General features: G+C 34.2%; 1 protein-coding gene across 1 annotated transcript in view; it reads left to right on the top strand.

Annotated features, from left to right (window-relative positions):
- Window positions 1-1,736: 1,736 nt before the first annotated feature.
- Window positions 1,737-12,468, top strand: part of LOC115210585 (tetraspanin-8-like) — a 285,558-nt gene continuing 274,826 nt past the window's right edge. Inside the window, exon 1 of the mRNA XM_036502648.1 lies at window positions 1,737-1,743. The gene's annotated coding sequence lies outside the window, so the exon portion shown is untranslated. The remainder of the gene's footprint in view (window positions 1,744-12,468) is intronic.

Here is a 12,468-nt window from a genome sequence, read left to right as displayed (position 1 = left end):
ACATAAATCCCGTGGTTACTAATTTGCTGCTGATATTGCGTCTCTGCAAATATTATATACTTTTTCACATCCTCATTTCTGAGTTGCTGCATGTATAGAAACAAGAATTTCTACATGCCATATATATATACATACATACATACTACATAACTACATACGTCTGTATATATATATATATATATATATATATATTATAATATATATATATATATATATATATTATATATACATATATATATATACACAAATATATATAAGTATATATATAATTATTTAGAGATACAGATAGACAGACAAGCATATATATATATGTATATGTATGCATGTATATGTATGTACATGTATGTATATGTATGTTATATATATGTATATGTATGTATATATGTGTATGTATATAAAAATATATATATGTATGTATATATATATGTATACGTATATATATATATATATGTGTGTGTGTTTATGTGCGTGTAACTAAATTAAATTAAATCGAATATATATTTCAATTTATTATTTCTTTTTTCTTTGATAACAATTTCACTTTTATCAGTTTTTGCTCAATATAAACTAACAAATCTGATAGATGTTCGTCGGTTAATATACCTTTTTATCTCACCCGTTAGACCAGTTTTTATAGAAAAATAATGACTGGAATGAATTATCTAGTAGCGCCATATTCATCAGAGAGCGTTAAGTTTGTTAATTTAGTTAGTAAAAAAAAAAATTTATTATTTGAAATTACTGTAGCAATCAGCATATATAAAGATTAGGTTCAATGATTAATGTTAATTAAATCTTGTCATGATAAAATAAAGGTGACTCCGAAATTTTAATTTATAGATTTTTTTTGATTTTTTTGAGGGTAGGAAGCTTGTCGATTATATCGCTCGCAATATTTGAGTGGTACTTATTTTATCGACCTTGAAAAGAGGAAAATCAAAGACAACTTTGCCGGAATTTGAACAGAAAACGTAAAGAATCGGAGGAAATGCCGATAAGCATTTTTTTTTCACTCGGTAACGATTCTGCCACCTCACCATCTTTGCAATTTAAATTTTCAAATTAGGTATGCATTGAGATGATGGAAAACATTAGCTTGTGGACTAATTTTAATTTAACGAATATTTGCAGGTGCTATGGTTTCTGAGGAAATGCATCACTTTTATTAGGCTTAACTCAATAAAGCATATCTTTATCCTTTTCCAGTACTTGCTAAACTTCATGACAGATATCACTGTGTAGATGTACAAGCCATGCACACAGGTTGTCAAGACAACTATGATTTCCAAAAGTACCTCGAGACTCCCTCAGCATGTGACATTGGTAATGTAATTAGATTTTAAAAGATATTTTCCCATTGCATCAAGTGTGATAGCAATCATTAAATTATTGAAAAATGGATCAACAACAATTTTTTAATGCTTTAGTTTTTATATAAATATTTATTTTGTCATATAGTTATGTTTACAATGTAAACTAACAGTTCAAATATGTCCGAACGCTATTTGAACTTTTAAAAGCTTTTCACTGCTGTTTCTCCTGCATAAATCAAAAAGGTTGTCAAAGCACTGTAATCAGCTCAGAGTATTCTCTATTGGTTTGATGAATGTATTTCGAAAGAGTTTCTGCTCTTCGGTGCTAGACACCAACAGAGAAAACTCTTCGCTGATTAGGAGGCCAAACTTTCTTTGTCTTAAGTGGGTATACTTTTCTTCACTGTTTCGCGCAGCTTCTTACGTTCTTGTCTTTGCTACATATTTAGAGGACTAGTCTACACATTAAAGTACAAGGTAAACGGATCCTCCATCGATTTTTACGACGGGTATTCCAGGCTTTCGATCGTTTGAAATCCTTTGCATTATCATATATATGGCTGAGTATTCAACAGTCATATATAGTCTTAACGTAATCCTCGGCCAAGATCATCGTAACACAAGATCATCGTACATGACGAAGCTGGTCTTTGAATTACTGTCTATATGACAGCCTTCCACATGGTTTTTGTCTGCCCAATTTTATTCACAAAGCTCTGAGTGACTTGGGTCTAAGGTAGAAGACACTTGTCCAAGATACCACACAGTAGAATCAAATCGTGTTGAAATATTCCAAAGTTATAGACAATATATTATGCACTAATAATTTACGTAACTGTTTAACCGGTAGCCAGCTCTGATCGAACAGATCTACGATCAAAGCCATTCTGGCCTAAGCAAGATGAGCCTTGCTCATCTTGAATAACACAGAAAAGTGTAGAGACTAATGGGGAAAGCTATACAAAGTAACACGAAAAAGTAATCACCTTTCTTTTACAATGTCTTGTCCAGATTCTGTCATTACATGAAAAGAAAACCGCTTTTTATTTTGCATCGCGGTCAAAGAATCATCTTGGTGTAAATGTTTATTGTTGAAAACTTAATCAAACGGCTAAATCTTCAATAATAATAGTGTCGATGGGGTTGATATATTTGTTAAGCAAGGATTGACGAAAAGATCAAGGACAGTAGAGCCGGACACAATGTGTAAATACATGAAAAGCGTGTAAAAAAAAGGAAATGTCAAACGCCAAAAATAGTCGAACAAAAGTCCCTAGAAATGGGAAGTGACCGCCAAGGGTTACTCGTGAAAACCCCACAAATCCGCGGTCACCTTGACATCTAAGTCAAGTGCCCTCTCCTAACGGTCCTTCTTCAATTTACAAAATAGTCCGTTCTCCCAGGCCATAATCGCCATTCTCATTCACCTTTCAACAAATTTTCTAGAAGAAGCATTTCTTTTTAATCCTCTCCAATCTCATTTTTCTTCTCAAGTGAAAAGAAAAGCGAGAGAAAAGTAAGTTATATATAAAGAGTATCCGATAATAAATATATTTACATTTACCAACTTTGATGAAATCAATAAATTGAGATTTTGGTATTCATGTCTTTATAAGATCGTTAACTACATATATGAATTGATAAAGTTACAACATATCAAAACCAGAACATGAGCCTAGTTAGTCAGGTACCTTTTTTACCAACCTACGATACTCACAGTAGTAAATTACATAAGAAATTACACCATAAGCAATTAATAACAATAGGTATGTGTATATAATGTGTATATAACGAGAATGTATATATACTAACTCAAGCTAAAACTATTAGTTGACCATAACATTTCTGCAGTAGAACTTGTCTGATTTTCTTAACATATAGTTTCCTGTTTAATTTATGTCAGTAAAGTTGGACTATAGACTAGCTTTTATATATATCTTAGCAATTATTTAACAACTGTTTATAAGAACACCTTCAGATTAATTTTATTTCATACTTTGAATATTATATTCGCTAAATGCGTCATGTTATTTTATTTATTTCTACTTTTATTTTTCTATCAAATATGGCAGCTATTTTCAAAAGTTCTATATAATTCATTGCACCTCTAGATGCAAAGTAAAAAGGAAGTTCTTTTATATTTTATTCAATTCGCTCAATAATTTAATGTAGTCACAAGCCAATGTAGTTCTGATGCTTATTTCTCTTTATATATCAACCAACTCATACAGGAAATAAATCGTGTATGAAAGGCCAAACTTTGGACATGCCAGTATGTCTGTTTACTATTAAAATAATAATAATGAAAAAAAAAATTAAATTACTCTAGCTCAGATTTATGGAATCTGCTTCAGATAATATTTCTGCTTGTAGCTGTGATCTTCCATTTTTCACTACCCCCTCTCTCTCTCTGTAAATTTTTATTAGGAGGTGTTGTGGTGTGTGTTAACGCTTCTCTGCATATCTCGTAATAATTTGCCTTGTGAAGATTTCAGCGCAGCAATGCACTCTGACAAAGCCCTCATCAATTATCCGCTTCTACTGCTGCTTGCTCATTTGGCACACGTTACCGTTAGTCCGTTATATAGTTATTCATTTATTTGTTTGAAATATTTATCAAATTCACCCGATTTAGTCAGTCGCCTACAGCCATTCTGGGGCAACGCTTTCAAGGTTTTCAGTCGATCAATCGCCCACATTGCATATTTCAGGCTGGCATTTCTTCTGTTCGGTTCTGTTTGTAGACCCATTTGGTTACGAGTTATAAAGGGACATGGTATTAACAACAAAGCTAACCTAAACACAGGCAAATATGCAATTACAAATGTGTGTGTCTGGGAGGGTGTCACTTCGTGTCTGTGTTTGGCCCCCTCATCGCTTGACAACCGGTGTTGGTGTCTACAAACGGTTTGACAAAAGTGCCCGATAGAATTACTACCCGGATTTTTTAAAAAATTAAGTACTGGGGTCGATCCATTCAAATAATACTTCTACAAGGCAGTACCCCAGCATCGCCGCAGGAGTGGCTGTGTGGTAACTAGCTTGCTTACCAACCACATGGTTCCGGGTTCAGTCCCACTAGGTGGCACCTTGGGCAAGTGTCTTCTACTATAGCCTCGGGCCGACCAAAGCCTTGTGAGTGGATTTGGTAGACGGAAACTGAAAGAATCCCGTCGTATATATGTTTATATATATATATATATATGTGTGTGTGTGTGTGTGTGTGTGTGTGTGTGTGTGTGTGTATGTTTGTGTACCTGTGATTGTCCCCTAAGCATCGCTTGACAACCGATGGTGGTATGTTTATGTCCCCGTAACTTAGCGGTTCGGCAAAAAACACCGATAGAGTAAGTACTAGGCTTAAAAAGAATAAGTCCTGGGGTCAATTTGCTCGACTAAAGGCGGTGCTCCATCATGGTCACAGTCAAATGACTGAAACAAGTAAAAGACTATACACACAGACGCACATACACGTATAGTGACATCTTGTTAGATGTTCCTATACGAATATAAATATTGGTTTCAAATTTTGGCACAAGGGCTCCAACTTCAGGAGAGGAGTAAGTCGATTACATTGACCTTAATATTCAACTGGTACTTTATCTCATCGACTCGAAGTTTTAAAAGCAAAGTTGACCTAGTGGCATTTAAACTCAAAATGTAAAAACGGAAGAAATGCTGCTAAACATTCTTCCCGGCGCGGTAATGATTCTACCAGCTCGTCGCCTTCAGGAATACAAATATTATATGTTAATATTGGTTTCAAAATTTGGCACAAGGCCCGAAATTCTGCTATTCAACCTTTCGGGGTCGATAAAATAAATAATAGTTAAATATTGGAGTCGATATAATCGTCTTACTCCCCACTCCTCAGGTCAACATTTCAGATTAGTATTAAACCTTATCAATTGTACCGAGATAGTTGAAAAGACTTGGGATGAGAACCCTGTCACAATTTTTCAAACTAACGAATATACTTTTATTTTTAAATGTAAAGAGAAGTGTCACTAGCTGTGGATATTCAGTTTGTAATAAAATACAAATCCGTAACTTTTTCTCTGAAAACATGCGAGTGTACATATCTGAAACATATGTACCTAACCAAAGTGATGATAACTTTATACATTATTTTCAAGAACACCAAATTTGTCTGTATTATTCGCTCTCTGAGTAGTCGTACTGATTCACTCTGTGTATGTATATATATATGTATGTATGTATATATATATATATATATATATATATATATATATATTATATATATATATAAACATTTCCTATTCCACATTTTTGCACATATTTTCCATGAATTTTCCTAAATAACTGATAAATGAAACGTTTTTATATCAACTATAAATCTTTTATATATTTTTGACAGTATTCATTCAAATTTTTCGTGTTTCATAAGTTTTCTTCTGAGTTATTAATATTTGTTTTTATTTTGTGGGAAAAACATATTGGTTTATTATTTATTTCCTGCACAATTTGCCTGAAATGATGTGAAACAAAGAACAAAAATACACAAATAGTACACTACATAATATTCTCATCTATGATAGAATATCATTTATGGAGTGCGAAAAAGTCTTCCAGATGGGTTTGCAGCAAACGTGGCAAAGAAAATAAAAAATGTATTTCAATTTATTTTGATCTCGTATCTTAGAAGAAAAAAATGAATATCAATGACTGGTGCAATCTGCAGTCATTAAACTCATCTTTATAGCGAAATGTACTAAAAATTGAAATTTACCTTTACTAATTCGACGAATATGTGTAATGCTAATACAAATTGCATCAGCCATGTAAGATATAAACCTAGAGTTAAAGGAAATCAAGCATTTCGTGGTAGTTATTAGAGCGAATGGATTTTCACAGTAAGTAGTGAGGGGTGTAAAGTAGAATTCAGTTACTGCAGAATTTATTTCTACTGAAATTAGGAAGCCTTTTCGATTGCTGATCCATGTTATTTTAATTAGCTTACGACACGATATTGATAAAAAGGCAGAGATAACCACAATATCCATTTCTTCTCTCAGAATCTAAATTTGAAACCTTGCATATATGTAAGAAATCTACTGTTATTGCTATTTCTTGTCAATAACAGATCTTTGAGTTTTTTTTTTTTGTTTTTTTCCGAATCATTTCAATGAAAAATTTTAGGATTCTGATATTCTTCTTTGTGAGAATAGAAAAGCATGGAAAGACTAAAAATATTCATTATTTACATTTGACGGATATTTATTCTCATCTTGTTTGTTGCTAACACAACGTTTCGGTTGATATACCGTCCAGTCTTCTTCAGGTGCCTTAGGGAAGTTTCGAACCTGGGTTCTCCTTTCTAAGGTATTTTTCGATGTTATTATTATTATTATTATGGTCGCTACCTGGAATCGAACCCGCGCTCTTGACCACTACGCCATATGCCCGTGGCCAATAATGGAATGAATTTTAGGGTTTATAAATCTAATATTTTTCTATCCTTCCTTAATACCGGTTCCCATATGCTGCTCATATCTGCACTCGGTCTGCTTAGGAGGTTATTGTGTCCTTGTCCTGGCATATATGCTGCTTCTTTTAGTTTTCGTATTGTAAATAATGTACATAATTCCTCATGTCTTAAATATAGAACTGTACTAAAAATATTGTTACTACAATTTGCAAAACATTTCTAGCATGACTCACAATATGCAAGGACTCCTTCAAATAGATGGTTATAAATAGACATCACCCAAAACATCAGCACGCCGGGTGAAATGCTTAGCGGTATTTCGTCTGTCGTTACGTTCTGAGTTCAAATTCCGCCGAGGTCGAATTTGCCTTTCATCCTTTCGGGGTCAATAAATAAAATACCAGTTTCGCACTGGGGTCCCTTGTGGGCAGTAAAGAAATATATAAATAGACATCACCCAAGATTAAGGTGACTGTGTTGTTTTTGTATAGGAAAAATAAGCAAATGGTTCCGGCCATGCCTATCACAACTTGTTTTCAGACGGTAGGATTACAAATGCATTATCCATTGTTGTCTTCCTTTTTTGTAAGATAGAAAGTTCTGATTTGAGAGTTGTTTTGTTGCCATTTCCAGCATGTTGAATGACCATCTAGAACATAATCTCACTAGATAGATTGAGTGATCTTAATTATATGGGTATAAGTGTAAATACCTATGTATGCGTGAGTTTGTATACCTACGTATCTACGATTGTGAATATGTTGATCATCTAGATAAAAATAAAAGCTGATTTAGTAAAGTTATATTATTCAGATTTGATTATCAATATTTGATTATCAATTTCAGATTGTTTTCCTTTAGCATAATGGATATTTAATGACAATTGATGTACATTTATGATAACATTAGTGTAGTGGCGTCGTTATCACATAGCAGTGTGTTAAGTTTAAAAGTCCTGCTGTTCCATTTTAATTACTTAACTTGTTCACTATTGTTTAGTGTTTGTATATTAACCATAATTAAAAATACGAAGCTTAGATAATATTATCTGTCAAGTAATACCTTTAAATAATAGTGTTATTGACTATTATTTAATAATATTGTTATGAAATATTGTTTATATAATATCGTTATATAATATTGTTGATTTGGGCATACGTTTCACTCAATCCTTATTTGCCTTCCTCTCAACAAGTTCTAAAACTCCTACATTGCAATAGAGTTTCTTCAGATGTCTTCCGTCTTTATGTAGTGCCTTTACAAATTACTAATCTTCTGTGAAATATCAAACAAATCTATTAAATTCAGCGATATAATTACTTCACCGAAATCCAAGTTTTCCTTAATTAACAGAAACATTTCACTGGCAACGTTCCAAACTCTTCATTCAAATAGCTAGCTACAATGGCTCATACACAGAAAACAGAACAATTGGAAGAAGCAGAATGGTAATACAGAGATATTACAATACTGGAATAAAATGTGATCTTCCACTAGAAATTAATATCCTCTTGGAATATTAGAATACTGGAATTATTCAAAACAGATCAAAAGGTCATTACACAATACACTACGCCACAATAAAAGGCATTAAGCTGCTTTGTAAAGCACTATCCATAACCGCTACAGTTCTATATATCCTTACCCCGATACTATAGACGTAGTAACATAGCACAGCACATCACTACTAGAGCATTACATTACTAAATAGTAGCATCGCACTATATATCCTTACCATAGTATTACACATAGCTAAGTAGTAACACAGCACTATGCATCACTACTACAGCTTAATGAATCCCTTCTATAGCACTTATACATCACTATTATAGTTCTATACAGCAATATTATAGCTCTATACACAACTGCTATAGAACTGCACATTATTTCTTAGTATTATAATCCGCTATGACACCACTACGTGTTACTGTATGGGGACTATACATTACTACTATAATATTAAAATCATTTATCCATGTATTATGCATGTATGTATTATGTATGTATGTATGTATGCAGGAGTGGCTGTGTGGTAAGTAGCTTGCTAACCAACCACATGGTTCCGGGTTCAGTCCCACTGCGTGGCATCTTGGGCAAGTGTCTTCTGCTATAGCCCCGGGCCGACCAATGCCTTGTGACGGAAACTGAAAGAAACCTGTCGTATATATGGATATATATATATGTATGCGTGTGTGTTTGTGTGTCTGTGTTTGTCCCCATAGCATTGCTTGACAACCAATGCTGGTGTGTTTACGTCCGGCAAAAAGAGACCGATAGAATAAGTACTGGGCTTACAAAGAATAAGTCCCGGGGTCGATTTGCTCGACTAAAGGCGGTGCTCCAGCATGGCCGCAGTCAAATGACTGAAACAAGTAAAACATAAAAGATAAAAAGATATATACACACACACACACAATTAGAGCAAAGAGAAAAATATTTTTTCGCCAATATGCTGAAAAATAGACGCTGTAAGGGAACATATTTTATGTGGTTACATGATTTAGCGTCTATTTTTCAGCATATTGACAAAGAATTTTTTTCTTTATGCTCTTATTACCTCCGCCTTCACTAAGGCTCGGAGGGATTGTTTGCAGTCGTGTTTGTTAGTCTGTGGAAAAGATATCTGAAGAAGCGCTGGATGGATTCAGATGAATCTTTCAGGGATGTTTGGCCTCGTGACTGGAACGAACTGATTAGATTTGGGATTCTGGATTATTTTTCCTGTTTTTTACTTAATTTTTGAGCGCGGTCGTGTTCATTTCTAGTATTTCGTTTGGGAGAGCAATCGAGTTTATTTAAGATATTCTCCTTCTTAAAATCTTCTTCGGCTAATCGAAGAAGTCATTAGTGTTGCCTTGGCGGAGGTTTACGCACTCTGAGTGGTCTTGTTTATAATTGTATTTATTTTTTCACATTAAAAGGTGTTTTTCATATGCTGGCCACTGATAAAATGTAATAATAAAATTTTATCCTTGTATTAGAAGTCTATATGTACATATATATATATGTATAGAAATATATTCATGTGCGCGCGCACACACACGCACGCATATATATATATATATATATATATATATGTGTGTGTGTGTGTGTGTGTGTGTGTGTGTGTGTTTGGTGTTGGGTTAAATATTCCTTCTCGAACTTTGTAAATATTTTACGGCGTACTTATCCTCGTGGCTAACAATTAAGCTTAATAAATATCGTTTAACATATGTCTTTAGCTGATAATATTTTTGTAGCATCAAATTTTATGTCTTTAGCTTAGGGATTGTTAATGATGAATAGATAAAATGTTGGTGATAATATTTAAAGTATAACCATTTAGAAAATTTAGCCGCTGAAGTTCATGACTTCGCTAAAATTATTTTGACGTGAGTGCAGTAAATGTACGAATACGAGAATTTACAGACTGGTGTATATAGTCTCCCAAGAGTTTATTTACTTTTTCTATCTTTTTCTTGTTTCGGTAGTTAAACTGTAGCTATGCTGGAGCGTTACTTTGAAGAATTTTTAAAGTCGAATGAATCGACGCCACTACTTATTTTTTCTGCTAAGTTACGGGGACGTAAACACTCCAACAAGCGGTTGTGCGGGACAAATATAGACACAACGACATATGTATACACACACACAGATATATATATATCAGATGTTGATATATCGCTGGTCACAATGCGCTTCGCATTGTTTTTTAGCCTTCAAAGGATGTATCCCACTGGCTAAGCGAGCAGGCCAACAGAAGAAAGAGTGAGAGAAAGTTGTGGCGAAAGAGTACAGCAAGGATCGCCACTACCCTCTGCCGGAGCCTCGTGGAGCTTTAGGTGTTTTCGCTCAATAAACACTCACAACGCCCGGTCTGGGAATCGAAACTGCGATCCTCCGACACCGAGTCCGCTGCCCTAACCACTGTGCCTCCACACATATATATTATATATATATATATATATATATCACTGTGACCGACCAGGCTGTCAGATGTTGCTACACATCGCTGGTCACAATGCGCTTCGCATTGTTTTAGCCTTCAAATGACGCCACCCCGCTGGCTAAGCGAGCAGGCCAATATATATATATACATATATACACATATATATATATATATATATATATAATGTACTGTTGCATGATGGTAAGATCATCAAACAAGAACTGCATCTGGTGAAAGATAAATATTTCATAAACACAATACATGTCTTCATGTGCATAACAAACTATTTCGTTATGCCGTGTGGGCTATGCCTGACGACTGTGACAAACTTAGTTTGGGAAGTTCTCAGCTCATGAAACTAATAGTAGCACATCTCTTTACCTTCACCCATTTAGTACACTAGGTAATGTCATTGCAATGCAATAAAAAACACTTGTGTATAAATAATTGGGTATTTTACCAGAAGTATATTGGATAGATATTATCCCTTAGTGGGTTAGATCCCAACCTCTAACTTTCTTGGAGCTAAATATATATGATTTCTTTTGAATGAAACAGTTCTAGTCCTGTAGAAGCTCCTTCTATAAAATAAATATATATTATATATATATAATATATATATATATATATATATATATATATATATATATATATATATATATGATGGGCTTGTTTCGGTTTCTGTCATATATAGCATATATATATACTCTTTTACTTTTTTACTGTGGCCATGGACGAGCACCGCCTTCAGTCGAGCAAATCGACCCCAGGACTGATTTACTGTTTGTAAGCCTAGTACTTATTGTATCGGTCTCTTTTGCCAAACCGCTAAGTTACGAGGGCGTAAACACACCAGCATCGGTTGTCAAGCGATGTTGAGGGGACAAACACAGACACACAAACATACACACACACACACACACACACACACACACACACACACACACACACCACATATATATATATATATATATATATATATATACGACGGGCTTCTTTTCCGTCTTCCAAATCCACTCACAAGGCTTTGGTCAGCCCGAGATTATAGTAGAAGACACTTGCCCAAGGTGTCACGCAATGGGACCGAATCCGGAACACACACACCCATATATATATATATATATACTGCAACCACATCGCCAGCTTTTGAAATATCCTTAAACGACACGTAACATCACTGGCCAATTTTACTTGGAGGTTTAAGGAAGCAAAAACAAAATACAACCCTACATGGACCATACTTAGACACGCGAGTCCCTGCAACACTATATCCCGCAAATGCCAATTATACTCAGAGGAGTCATACTCCGTAATGTTAACAAAGGAGCGCATTATAAACAAATTCACTGAACAATTACCCAGATGCCTGCACGCAGCTAAACACACATTCACATATTACAATCCAGACCATACATAACTTGATATATACATGGCGCTCACAACTCTTAATACACATGAAATTGAGGAAGCATATTTGAATAACTTGTATTTGACGAAAACTTCGAATGATCCGCCCTAGTTTTCTTTGTATTGTCGATCTGGATGTCTATCTGTATGTTTTGTTGTCCCTTTTTGCATCACCTAATTGTCCGGATGTTTTGCGCTCTTGTCCCATGTTGTATTTTATATATGTATATATATAATAATAATAATGATATAAATAATATATAAATATATGCATCTATACACATATATATATGTACATACCTACATCTATATGTATATATACATGCATATATGGGTACAAACTGTATCCGGGACCATGTGGTTGAGAATCA

This window comes from Octopus sinensis, linkage group LG4 (assembly GCF_006345805.1).
Source record: "Octopus sinensis linkage group LG4, ASM634580v1, whole genome shotgun sequence".
NCBI lineage: Eukaryota > Metazoa > Mollusca > Cephalopoda > Octopoda > Octopodidae > Octopus > Octopus sinensis.
Note: the sequence above shows the minus strand (reverse complement) of the source record. Positions and strands in the feature narration are given on the sequence as shown.